The sequence below is a fragment of the Anolis carolinensis genome, unplaced genomic scaffold (genome assembly GCF_035594765.1).
Source record: "Anolis carolinensis isolate JA03-04 unplaced genomic scaffold, rAnoCar3.1.pri scaffold_12, whole genome shotgun sequence".
NCBI lineage: Eukaryota > Metazoa > Chordata > Lepidosauria > Squamata > Dactyloidae > Anolis > Anolis carolinensis.
The window spans coordinates 4,861,177-4,873,473 of NW_026943823.1; the positions used below are offsets into that span (position 1 = coordinate 4,861,177).

At 38.0% G+C, this 12,297-nt stretch overlaps 1 protein-coding gene across 5 annotated transcripts in view; it reads right to left on the reverse strand.

Moving 5' to 3' along the window:
* The window catches only part of LOC134294064 (uncharacterized), a 92,856-nt gene that overhangs the window by 55,033 nt on the left and 25,526 nt on the right, over positions 1–12,297 (reverse strand). The gene's annotated exons all lie outside the window — the stretch shown is intronic.

Sequence of the window (12,297 nt, forward strand, 5' to 3'; positions counted from 1 at the left end):
ATGGACCAAGGTGAAAGTAAGCAAGTGTGAATGTTACAACTGGCCAGCTTGATTAGCATTGAAAAGCCTAGCAGCTTCAAAGTCTGGCTGCTTTCTGCCTGGTGGAATCCTTTGTTGGGAGGTGTTAGCTTGCCCTGATTGTTTCTTGTCTGGAATTCCCCCGTTTTGTGAGTGTTGTTCTTAATTTACTGTCCTGATTTTAGAGGGTTTTTTTTAACACCTCACAACAAAAGATGTCCCCAGGCAGGAAGCAGCCAGGCTTTGAAGCCGCTAGGTTTTTCAATGCTAAACAAGCTTGTCAATTGCAACATTCAAACATAAAAGAGTTCTTTCTCCCACCCTGGAGATTCCATAGATAAATAACCCCCACTTGCCTAGTTTCCCACAAAATGTGGACAAAATGTCAGGAGAGAATGCTTCTGGAACATGGTCATGCAGCCCAGAAAACTCACAGCAACCCTATGTAGTATGTGTTGATCCATTAGATACTGACACTTGCAAATTGAAATCTAGTTAAGAGTATGACAAACTCATTAGAACTAATAAGTATTGGCGAATCTTCACCAAGATATTTGGATAGCTACTCAAAAAAAGTTATATTATTATTATTTTCAATAATCCTAATAGACCTAGTGGTACTTGCATGTACACCCACTTATTCACAACTATATCCGAGGAAGTAGCATGCTTAACTTCCTTTGCAAAACAAAGATTGGGTCCTATCTAAATTACCTAAACATACATAATCTGCATATGTCGATGAGTTATTCTTTCTGAATGTCTAGACAAGTATATTAAAAGCCCTCTGTTTCCAAACAGCCTACATTTCAAAATGTGCAGAGTAAAATGATGAAATATATATATCTTTTACATTGGACACAATCCATCAGAGAATCATCAGTTGGGAAAAAAAATCATTCCATTGGAGGAAGCTTGTGTCAGAGGAAGGAAGGAGGAATAAATCTTTTGGATTCGATTTGAAGAGTTCTCCATTTGCAACAACATGGAATTGTGTATTAATCATGATTGTGAAAGTTCCTGTTCTAAATGTCTTTTTCCCTATGCACAAAGCTAACTGAAAAGAGGAATTTTAATTATTTTTTGTTTGTCTGGTCTCGGGAGACCCTGATTTCTACATAATTTCACACACACACATAAACACACGCACAATAATATGGACTTGGATCAATCTGTGTCTCTTAGAGTATATCTCTGTATCTTGAATATATACATAAATAAATGAATCTTATAAATAATTATACTACATCATCATTTGATTTTTGTGGTCGGTAGTTAACTTTTCATATACAGCTTTAAAAGACAACAAATATGTTTGAAGCCTTTTTCATATGCTACAGAAAAGGACCAGCTATTCTTATGGTCAGGAAGTTCTTCCTAATGTTCAGGTAGAATCTCATTTCCTGTCATTTGAATCCATTGTCCCAAGTCCTAGTTTCTAGAGCACGAGAAAATGAGGCTGCTCCCTCTTCATTAGGACATCCTTTCACATATTTATACATGGCTATCATGTCTCCTTCTCTCAACCATATATCTTCTGCAGGCTAAACATAACAAGTTCTTTAAGATGCTCCTCAGAGGGATTCATGGTCTCCAGACCTTTGATCATTTTAGTTCCCCTCCTCTGGACACCTTCCAGCTTAAAGTCACTATCTGCCTTAAATTCCGTTGTCCAAAATTGGGACACAGTATTCCAGGTGAGCAGAATACAGAGATACCATGACTTTCATTAATTTAGTCACTAGACTCGTTCTGATGCAGTCAAAAATCCCATTCTGCTGCATCACACTTTTGGCACATGTTCAACTAGTTGTACACTATGACACCAAGATCTTTATCGAGCCAGGTGTCACCCATCCTGTATCTCTGAATTCTATTTCTTTCCTGTCCAAGTGTATAATCTTACATTTGTCCTTCTTGAAACCCATTTTGTTATGTTTTTGGTCCAACTCTCTAATCTGTTGAGGTCGGTTTGAGTTCTGATCCTGTTTTCTGGAGTATTAGCTATCCATCCTAATCTGGTGTCATCTACAAACTTGATAACCATGCCCTCTAAACTTTCATCCAAGTTGTTAATAAAGTTGTCGATCAGTACTGGGCCCAGGACCGAACCTCTTAATGGCACTCCACTCTTCCTCATCCAGGATGAGGAAGAGGATCCATTGAGTTCGGTCACTTAACCAATTACAGATCCACAGATTGAGAACTACTGCCACGTGGCAATTTGGTAGCGCTGTCATGGAAAAATTGAGACAAAAAGCTCAAGTTAGGACATTTGAATAATAATCTATATATATAAAAGGGTAATGAAATTTCGGCCTAGGACAAAACAACAAAACTACACATCCCAGAAACACTAAACTTGGCAGAACAACCCCTCATCCATGCCTCTACGTTCATACAATAAACAGCTCCAGCTACTCCAGAAAACAGCCAGGCTTTGAGACTGCAAGGCTATTTACTGCTATTCCACCTGGCCAATAAAGGATTCCCATAAGCCACAGCAACGCATGGCCGGGCAAAGCTAGTAGTAATAATAATAATAATAATAATAATAATAATAATAATAATAATAATAATAATAATAATTTTATTCTTGTACCCCACCTCTATCTCCCCGCAGGGACTCAGGGCGGCTTACAAATGCAAAAGAGTATACATACAAAAACATCAAATACCGAAAACACTCAAATGAAAAATTAAAACATACGATTAAAATCAAACCATTAATAAGACAAAGTTAAAACACATCAATAAAAACATAAGGATGGACTGATCAAAGTGCACTAAGTGAGACTTATAAATATAGAGGAAGTTAAAAGTGCTATAAGAACGTGGGGGAGAACCCAAAAGTGAGTTGAACCCTGAGACTTCACTTTCCTTGGTCCCCCAATGTGATATGAAAAGGGCTTGAAACGTTTTTGCACTTTGTAAAACTTCCAAGCTGTATAGGAAGAACTACCTGAGGACCAAGAAAATATCAAAATTTAGTATAACATATGTGTAATTTGTTTTTTTAAATTGAAGTTCTGTCTTTCTGCCAGCAAACGTCACACAAAGCGTTAGTCAGCGAAATTGAATAAAACAAATATAATTAAAATATAAAACAGATTAACAAGAGGAAAATATATCAGAATGAAGAACTTGCCTTAGATAACAAACTTATTTGAAGAAATTATTTTGCTGGTACAGATTATGGCCAGCATAATTATTTCTTTTAGATCAAATCCAGTTTGGCAAGGAGGTTTCGGAGTTCAGGACAGCCACTGATATCCTCTTCCATTTCCTTACAAAATGTACGATTGGACCAGGAGAAGGACTTTTTCAAAAAACCCAATGCTTTGGCAGAATATTGTAAAATGTTAGCGTTTGCAATTCTAATGGCTGCTAATATTATATATTCACTTAAATTCAAATGGTATAATGTTGCTAGATTTGTATTCCATCCTTCCTGCTACTTGCAAAAAAGTAGCAAAATAAATTCAGCTACTAGATACAGATTGATTCAGGTTAATGTTATATTAATTGTATGAACTTCATGACTGAGTTGGATTTTTAACCAAAGTGTCCTTGAATCAGGTCATTAAACACTTTATTATATTAGTTCTTTTTTCACTGAATGGAAATGGAGTTCCTCTTATGACTGCCGTGCGGCTATTCATGAAACCATTCTGATTGCTTTTGGAATGATATTGAAGTCCCTAAGCATTCCCACTAGCAACTAAGATTACCTTTTCATGAAACTCCCAACTGGCTGAGATACTTGATGAATTCTTTGAGTTTATGAGAAAAGGAATTCACAGATTTTTTTTTCCTCCTCTCACCAGCCAGGGACGGTCAGAAAATGCATGATCCAAAAGATAAAGGCTGATTGGTTTCCTTGGGAATAAGACATTTCTTCTTCTCCCTTTGTCCAGAGCAGAGCTCTTCTTCTTCTCTTCTTGGCCGTTGGATCTCATGTTTCTTCCCTATGTCTCCTAATAGCATTAATTTTTGATTTATTCTTCTCTCCCCCTATATTTCTCTCCTAAAAGCCCGAGTTAATATTCTCATGCTAGTTCAGAATACCTGAACTAAAAGTTCAACAGAGCAACAGAGCACCTCTCCCAGATGGTTGCACCTGTGGCATCACTAAAAGTGATCGGTGATGTCCACTGTGCTCTCAGATGGCACAAAGGAAAGGGAAGAAGTGGAGTCACCTATATCTAGTGATCTGTTGCTTCCTAACGGTGCTGAAGATGTTAACCAAACTACTATTTGAACCTCTCGAGATGCTTCTTCTCAGAATACTATCTGAAGGTGCAACCATAGCATGCTGAGTATCAGAATTGACTACCCTGAATGTATTTGCAGTATGACCTTCTTCTGCACTTATTTTTCTTCTGAATTCAACTTGGACATTTGGACTTTCTTACTTCATACATGGTAAAAGTCTTCATTGGAGAATTTGATCATCATTGTTCTATAGCAGGAGATTCATACAGATGGTATAACCACCAGCATGGGCAAACTTCAGCCTTCCTTCCAGGTGTTTTGGACTTCAACTCCCACCATTCCTAACAACCTCAGGCCCCTTCCCTTTCCCTCTCAGTGGCTTAAGCTGTTAGGAATGGTGGGAGTTGGTCCAAAACACATGAAGGGCCCAAGTTTGCCCATGCCTGTAGTGTACCAATACTTAGTGTCCCTTTTCTTGGGGATTGGAATGTCCATGGAGTATTCCCAATCTGTGGGACATTGTTTTCACGTGATTGTTGATCAATTCAACTAAAAATTTAGTAGATTTTTATCCCTGTAAATGGAAGCAGCTCATTGGTATGCCATCTGTTCCTAGCGATTTATTTCTCCCAAGTGCTTTGAGTGCAGCTCCCACTTCACTTTTTCAAATTGTGTGATTCTTGAATGAAGCCATCATCCTTTCATCTCTATTATATAGTTTTTCCACTGTATTGTTTTCATCACTTTTTAAAATTTCTTTTTGATCCTGCAGTCATGGAATATTCCCATTCTTTGCATACTTTGATTTCTCAGATCTTATGAAAGAGGTCTCCGGTTCTACCTTTGTTGTGGTCTTATATTTCTTTGTGTTAAGCGTTATAACAGTTCTCTTTGTCCTTGTTCACGAGTTATTGAACCATTGTATTTTGGGATTTGATCCAAATTTTTGTCCCTTTTTATGTTTGCTTCTCACCTGTCCTTAACTGCCATCCAGTAGGGTTTTTCTTTCTTTTTAGTTATGGATATTGCCCTTTTGCCTCTCACAATATCACTGACTTTAGTCCAGTGTTCTTTGATCTTCAAGACAATTGCACACCAATCCCTTTGCATTATTTTTAAATTTTACATGAATGCTATTCAAATTGTATTTGGTAAAAATATTAATTTGCTGATCTTTAGCTTTGCTATTTTTTTTGATATTGCAATCCATGGTCTGTGCCACAATCTGCTCCTGGTCTTCTTTTTGATGAGTTTCTCCATCTTCTTTTCCCTGTTATTTAGTATATTTGATTTCTATATTTACATTAATGTGATGCCCACATATAAACTTTCGATTGCCTGCAGAATGTATTCGCTCACAAACTCACAGAACCCAACAAACCACTGGTTTCCTAAATTCAATCGGTTGCTCTCCTGCTTCATTCCTTGATCCTAGATCAAATTCTCCAACCATGTTTAGTTTTGCTGTTTCCTACTCTACCATTCAAATTGCTTATGATTGAGCTGTTTTCGTGTGTGGTCAATTTTTTTCCTGGACTGCTGTGTTGAATCTTTTGATTTCTTCCTCTTCTGCCTCTGTAGTGAAGCATAAACTTGGATTATGGTTATATTGATGGGCTTTCCTTGAAGTTTTATTGCTGTCATTCAATTAAACTTTGCATTAAATTCCTTGACAGCCTTTGCTGTCTCCTCACTATTAATGCCACCCATTTTTTTTCATAGATTTTCATTTCTGGAGTAAAACACTGTGTTATTTATCTGACTTGAAATGTTCCTGGCCACCATAGCTCACCCACCCCAAATATTGCAATGTTTATATGCTCCCGTTCTTGCTTTACAATGTCTAGCTTCCCCTGATTCATGCTTCTCACATTCCATGTTCCTATAATATGTGTTGTGTATAGAGCAATAAAATTTATATAGATAGAACTAAGTCTTTTAGACAACCTGATTCCGTATTTGTCTCATCTAATCCACTTTCAATGGTTTGTAAGGTCTCTAGGTCAACACAGTCCATATGGATCAAGCTGTGTAGTGTAATGGCCCGGAACCTCACTAAAGTGCCTTGTCCTGCCAACATTACAGGTCTCTCAAGAAAACCAGAAGCAGTATTTTCAATTAGTGCACCCACCCAGAAGTGATCTTGTTTGCTGTGTATTCATCTTGGTGTGATGATAATAATAATAATAATAATAATCTCAATTAGGAACAACAAATTAATTCTCTTGAGATCCAACATTCTCTGTCCTATATAAGACTTTATTTGGCAGAGAACATTTAATTTTTAAGAAGTCTCTGACATCTGGATAAACATTTCAATGTTACACAGCTAAATGTGGTCAATTGTAGTCCCCTCTGAATTAATATATGGAATATATAAATGAGTGGATATGCAAGTATTCATGTTCACTCAGTAAATCCTGTTGCTTTTGTTGTTGCTACCTTGTTTTATGCAGAATATTTATGTCTCCTCCTAACCTGTCCCTTCTGGTCCTCTCAGTCCTCTTGAATTATCTTACCTTCCACATACCTCTTCTCTCCTCAGGGGTAACCTGTATTTTTTTTTTTTAATTCAAACGACATCTTAAATTATTTTCATAGTTCCTTAGCCTCTATTCAGGAGCCCCATCTCTTTGCATATTTCTATGAAATTCTTTTCGAAATAAATAAATACATAGCAGCTTGAAAGCAAAGGAATGCATTATTAATACCAAATGTCATAAAACAATATAAATGCTCTCTTTCTTTTTTTTTAACCAAGTCTGGTATACTATTCAAGAATTAATGAATATATGTGAATTATTCAAGGCATCTCAAATACTGCAAATTGTACTCCAATTGAATATTTGAAGTACTCTGTTCTAAAATGCAACAAAAGGCGTCACTAGTCCTATTAAGCACTTTTTTCAATAAGAAGCCAGACTAAATTTTGCTCTTACACACCTAACTAAGAATGAGGTCATTAAATGCAGGCATATTTATCAAAGTGATACATTCCCATTGCAGAAAGCGCGAGGTGGTGTATATGGTTGATATCCTCCATGTTTGATCCTAAAATCAAGCTGGTGAGATAGGTCAGAATGAAAAGTAGAGTAAGGTTACCCAGTGTATTTCATTCCAACAATCTAATCACAACACAATACAACGTTGTTTCTCTACATCACAACTTTCACATATATATGGAAGCCTGTAGATACAGAGGCATACTTGAACCGAGATCTTGAAGCAAACCATCAAAGCTCTGTCTAGCAACAATGATTGACCAAGATCAACAGCAGCTCAGAAGTCATATCATTTGAGTCAGAGGAGCAGCAGAGATCAGACCAAGGAGAAACGAAAAGGAGTAAAGGACAAGAAATAAAGGATGTCTCACGGAAGGATAACAGACAGAACTGAAACATCTGATGAGTCTTCTGGGGATGAGAGGGTAGGTAGGAAGGTCTACAGACAGGTATCAGTCAATGTCTCAGGGCTCCCTATGTGGACCATAAAAAGGAATGCCACCATAGATTGGTCACAGTTGGGATCCCATAGGGAAGGTTCAGCATGCACAGAGTAAGTTACATTCCAGGATGATGATACATTCATTCCAGGATGATCTGATCCCAGAAGATGTCTATTGAAGATTTGATTCCCCAATATTTTACTTAAGTGAATCCCTGGGGAACCCCATCTTCAATGGACATCTTTTGGGATCGGATCCTCGGACATTAGGCAGTGTGGAAGGGGCCTCATAGATGATGAAACAGCGGACAGGAGCAAAGGTTACTCCAAAATAGGACAATATTAATGATCCACTGACTACAGAGAGACACAATGAATGTAATTTAACTTACTTTTCTATAATTTAAGAGGGATATTGACAAGCTGGAATCTGTCCAGAGGAAGGCGACTACAGTTATCAAAGCTCTGGAGACCATGAATTTCTCTTAGGAGCTTAAGAGAAAATTGAGAGGAGACATGTTTAAATACTTGAAAATATGTCATAAAGAAGAGAGAGAAGGTTTGTTTTCTGCTATCCTGGAGACTAGGACTCGGAGCAATGAATTCAAATTACAGAAAAGGAGGTTCCACCTGAATGTTAGTAAGAACTTTTTTTTCTGGAAAAGTAGGTTCCACCTGAATGTTAGTAAGAACTTTCTTTTCTGGAAAAGTAGGTTCCACCTGAATGTTAGTAAGAACTTTCTGAGTATGGAACTCTCTGCTTTGGATTCCAGTGGAGGCTCTTTCTTTGGAAACTTTTAAACAGAGGCTGGATGGCCATCTGACAGGGGTATTTTAATTGTGCTTTTCCTGTATGGCAGAAGGTTGGACTTGATGGCCCATGTGGTCTCTTCCAAATCTATGATTCTACGGTTCTATGACTTGTCAACATATGAGAGATTAGGGAAAGACCTTTGGGTCAGACTGCTAAAAACCCCTGTGAAGAAGTGTATGTTCTGTACACATCAGGGTTTTAAATACAGTAGAGTCTCACTAATCCAAGCTAAACGGGCCGGCAGAAGCTTGGATAAGCGAATATCTTGGATTATAAGGACTGATCAAGGAAAAGCCTATTAAACATCAAATTAGGTTATGATTTTACAAATTAAGCACCAAAACTTCATGTTATACAACAAATTTGACAGAAAAAGTAGTTCAATACACAGTAATGTCATGTTGTAATTACTGTATTTATGAATTTAGCACCAAAATATCACGATATATTGGAAACATTGACTACAAAAATGGCTTGGATTATCCAGAGGCTTGGATAAGCGAGGCTTGGATTCATGAGACTCTACTGTAAGTCTTTCCCCCCATTGATTACATCCAGATTTTCTGATGACCAACCAGATTTCTTTAGTATCTGAAGTAGCATCCCAATTCTCAACTTGCTGTCCAGTTGATTTAACTTCGAGCTGATGACAGTTCCTCAATGTATAAGAATGCAAAGCCTCTCCCAAACCTCCAGAATCATGTTTTGCTAATCTGAGAAACCAATGGTTTCACGTATGAAACACTGGATCCCAAAATCTGGTTAAACAGCCTGATGTAAAAATGATGAGTATGAGTTGTGAAGTGACTGATCTAATACTCCCTCATCTTTGCATATTTCTTCTTAAGTTCTTTTTTTAATGAAAGGAACTGGTTTTTGAATAAACAAGGTTTGAACTTTTAATAAAATTTATAATAATTCCTCAGAAGATTAAGCTTGTTAAGGCTCTTAGCTTTCAAACTCTGAAAGTACAGCCTTCAAGTAAGCTTGTCTTTGCTGACCTGTCACCTTTAAGTTCTCTGGAAAAGAAGAGTGATTAAAGTATGCATTAGTTAAGGCTTTTCTTTAAATGGTTTGTGAGGGATTTAAATAGGTCATTCCAACACCCCCAAGCCTCACTATCAGATTGTTCATACAGAAGTCAGTATCCTTCTTTTAATAGTATATCGCCTTTAAAAAAAATTGTCCTAGAACTAAGCAAATTATTCTTCATTAACCTCTAAATTGTGAATAAAGTTAATCATAACTTCATGATTGAGCTTCTTTGGCTTTTGAATTACTTTCCCCCCAAAATGTAGTTGGGTTTTGGTTTTTCCTGGTCCTACTACTACTATATGTCACTTTCTTCCTCCTTTGTTTGGGAAATGACCTCCTTCTCAAAGACATCTTCTGCTTGTGTCTTCTCCAAAATAGTCTTCTCTGCTGGGTTCAAGGCAACCTCTTCCTCCATAATATATCTGAATATGGCTCTTCTTCAATATATTGGGGAGGAAGAAGTTGTGTTAAACACTACTGTTGGCCCATCTATTCAAAGAAGATCACCAACTTGCACTTTCTGAAAGTATTTCTAGCCACATCCTCTGGTAAGAACACAAACAAAGATGTCACAGGTAGCCACATGAGCTCATTTATCATTCCTTTTTAGAAATCTTAAGTAGGGCTGTCATGCCTCCGCAGGATTTCTCACTGTTTACTCCTGTTAAGCTCTCACCGGCCATATAACCCAGAATATCAAGGCTTTAAAAACCCACAATATCTGCTTTGAACTGGGTTATCTGAGTCCACACTGCCATATATTCCGATTCGAAGCAGTTAATGTGGGATTTTATTCAACTTGTGGAAGGGACCCTAGTTGGAGATTAGTAATTTTTGTACAGTTTGTGGAGTAAGTCTAGATAGCATTTTCCTCCTTGTATTTGAAACCTCCCTCATCCTGAATCCTCTCATGGGCAGAGGCTTAGCCAAGTCCCTTCTAGCTCCTGTGGGAGTCAGGTATTGGAAAGTGAAGAGTAAGGAAGGTTGAAGAACCACAAAATAGAAAGTCACGTTGAAGCCACAAAAGTCACATTGAAGCCACACAAGTTACAGCAAAGCTATACAAGAGTAAAGACACAAAGTAAAGCCACGTCTTTAACTTTAACTCCCTTCACAAGGACTGCCAGCAAAACTCTGGAGGAGAGGAAATTTGAGATCTTTTATTTAATAATTGTTGTTTTTACTTCAATTGTGTAGCATTCGATCTGTTCCCGGCATCACAGACACCTTCCAAATAAATAGCCAGCGTGGGGACAGAACAAGGGCATAGAAAAGAACCGAGCCTCCCCTTCCATCAAACTGCCATGCTGAACTCCCTCGCTCTTGTTCACTGAGCTCCAAAGACTGGTGCTGTAACTATATAGTGGTCTTCACTTTCAAAATGTTAATTCACTTTCTTGTGGGCAAATGAATTGTACCATGTGGTACAAGCAATGCTGGAAAGGGTTGAGGCTACAATACTGTCCTCCTTACATGCTGATACTACTCATGGGAATAACAAGTAAATGCATCTTTAGCCACAGAGATGATGATGATGATGATGATGATGATGATGATGATGATGATGATGATGATGATGTTGACCGGCTATATCTGCCTAGAAGATCAGGGGGCAGAGGACTCTTACAAGTAAAACAAGCAGTCAAAGAAGAAGAACAGGCCCTGGCAGAATATGTGAAGCAAAGTGAAGAACCTGCTTTGATTGAAGTCAAAAATCAGAAACTCCTCAAAGCACAGCAGACAAAAAATCAGTACAAGAAAACCGCACTACAAACTAGGGCTGACAGCTGGCACAACAAAACATTGCATGGAAAGTTCCTTGACAAAATGGAAGGAAAAGCTGATAAGGAGAAGACCTGGCTCTGGCTCACAAATGGGACCCTGAAGAAGGAGACAGAAGGCCTGATCCTTGCAGCCCAGGAGCAAGACATCAGGACAAAGGCAATTAAGGCCAAGATCGAAAAATCACCCAAAATGCAGACTGTGCAAAGAAGCTGATGAAACCATTGATCATATCCTCAGCTGCTGTAAGAATATCGCACAGACAGACTACAAACAGAGGCACAACTATGTGGCCCAAATGATTCGTTGGAACTTATGCCTCAAGTACCACCTCCCAGCAATAAAGAACTGGTGGGATCACAAACCTGCAAAAGTATTGGAAAATGAGCACGCAAAGATACTGTGGGACTTCCGAATCCAGACTGACAAAGTTCTGGAGCACAACACACCAGACATCACAGTTGTGGAAAAGAAAAAGGTTTGGATCATTGATGTCGCCATACCAGGTGACAGTTGGATTGATGAAAAACAACAGAAAAAACTCAGCCGCTATCAGGACCTCAAGATGGAACTGCAAAGGCTCTGGCAGAAACCAGTGCAGGTGGTCCCGGTGGTGATCGGCACACTGGGTGCCATGCCAAAAGATCTCAGTCGGCATTTGGAAACAATAGTCATTGACAAAATTGAAAAATACATCACGCAGTCCTAGACACTTGGGAAGTGTTCGACTTGTGATTTTGTGATATGAAATCCAGCATATCTATCTTGTTTGCTGTGTCAAAATAAAATAGTAGTAGTAGTAATAATAATAATAATAATAATAATAATAATAATAATAATAATAATAATAATAATAATGGGATCTGCACGCATCATCTGAAAATACATCATACAGTCCTAGGCACTTGGGAAGTGTTCGACTTGTGATTTTGTGATATGAAATCCAGCATATCTATCTTGTTTGCTGTGTCATACAATGTCGTTGTGTC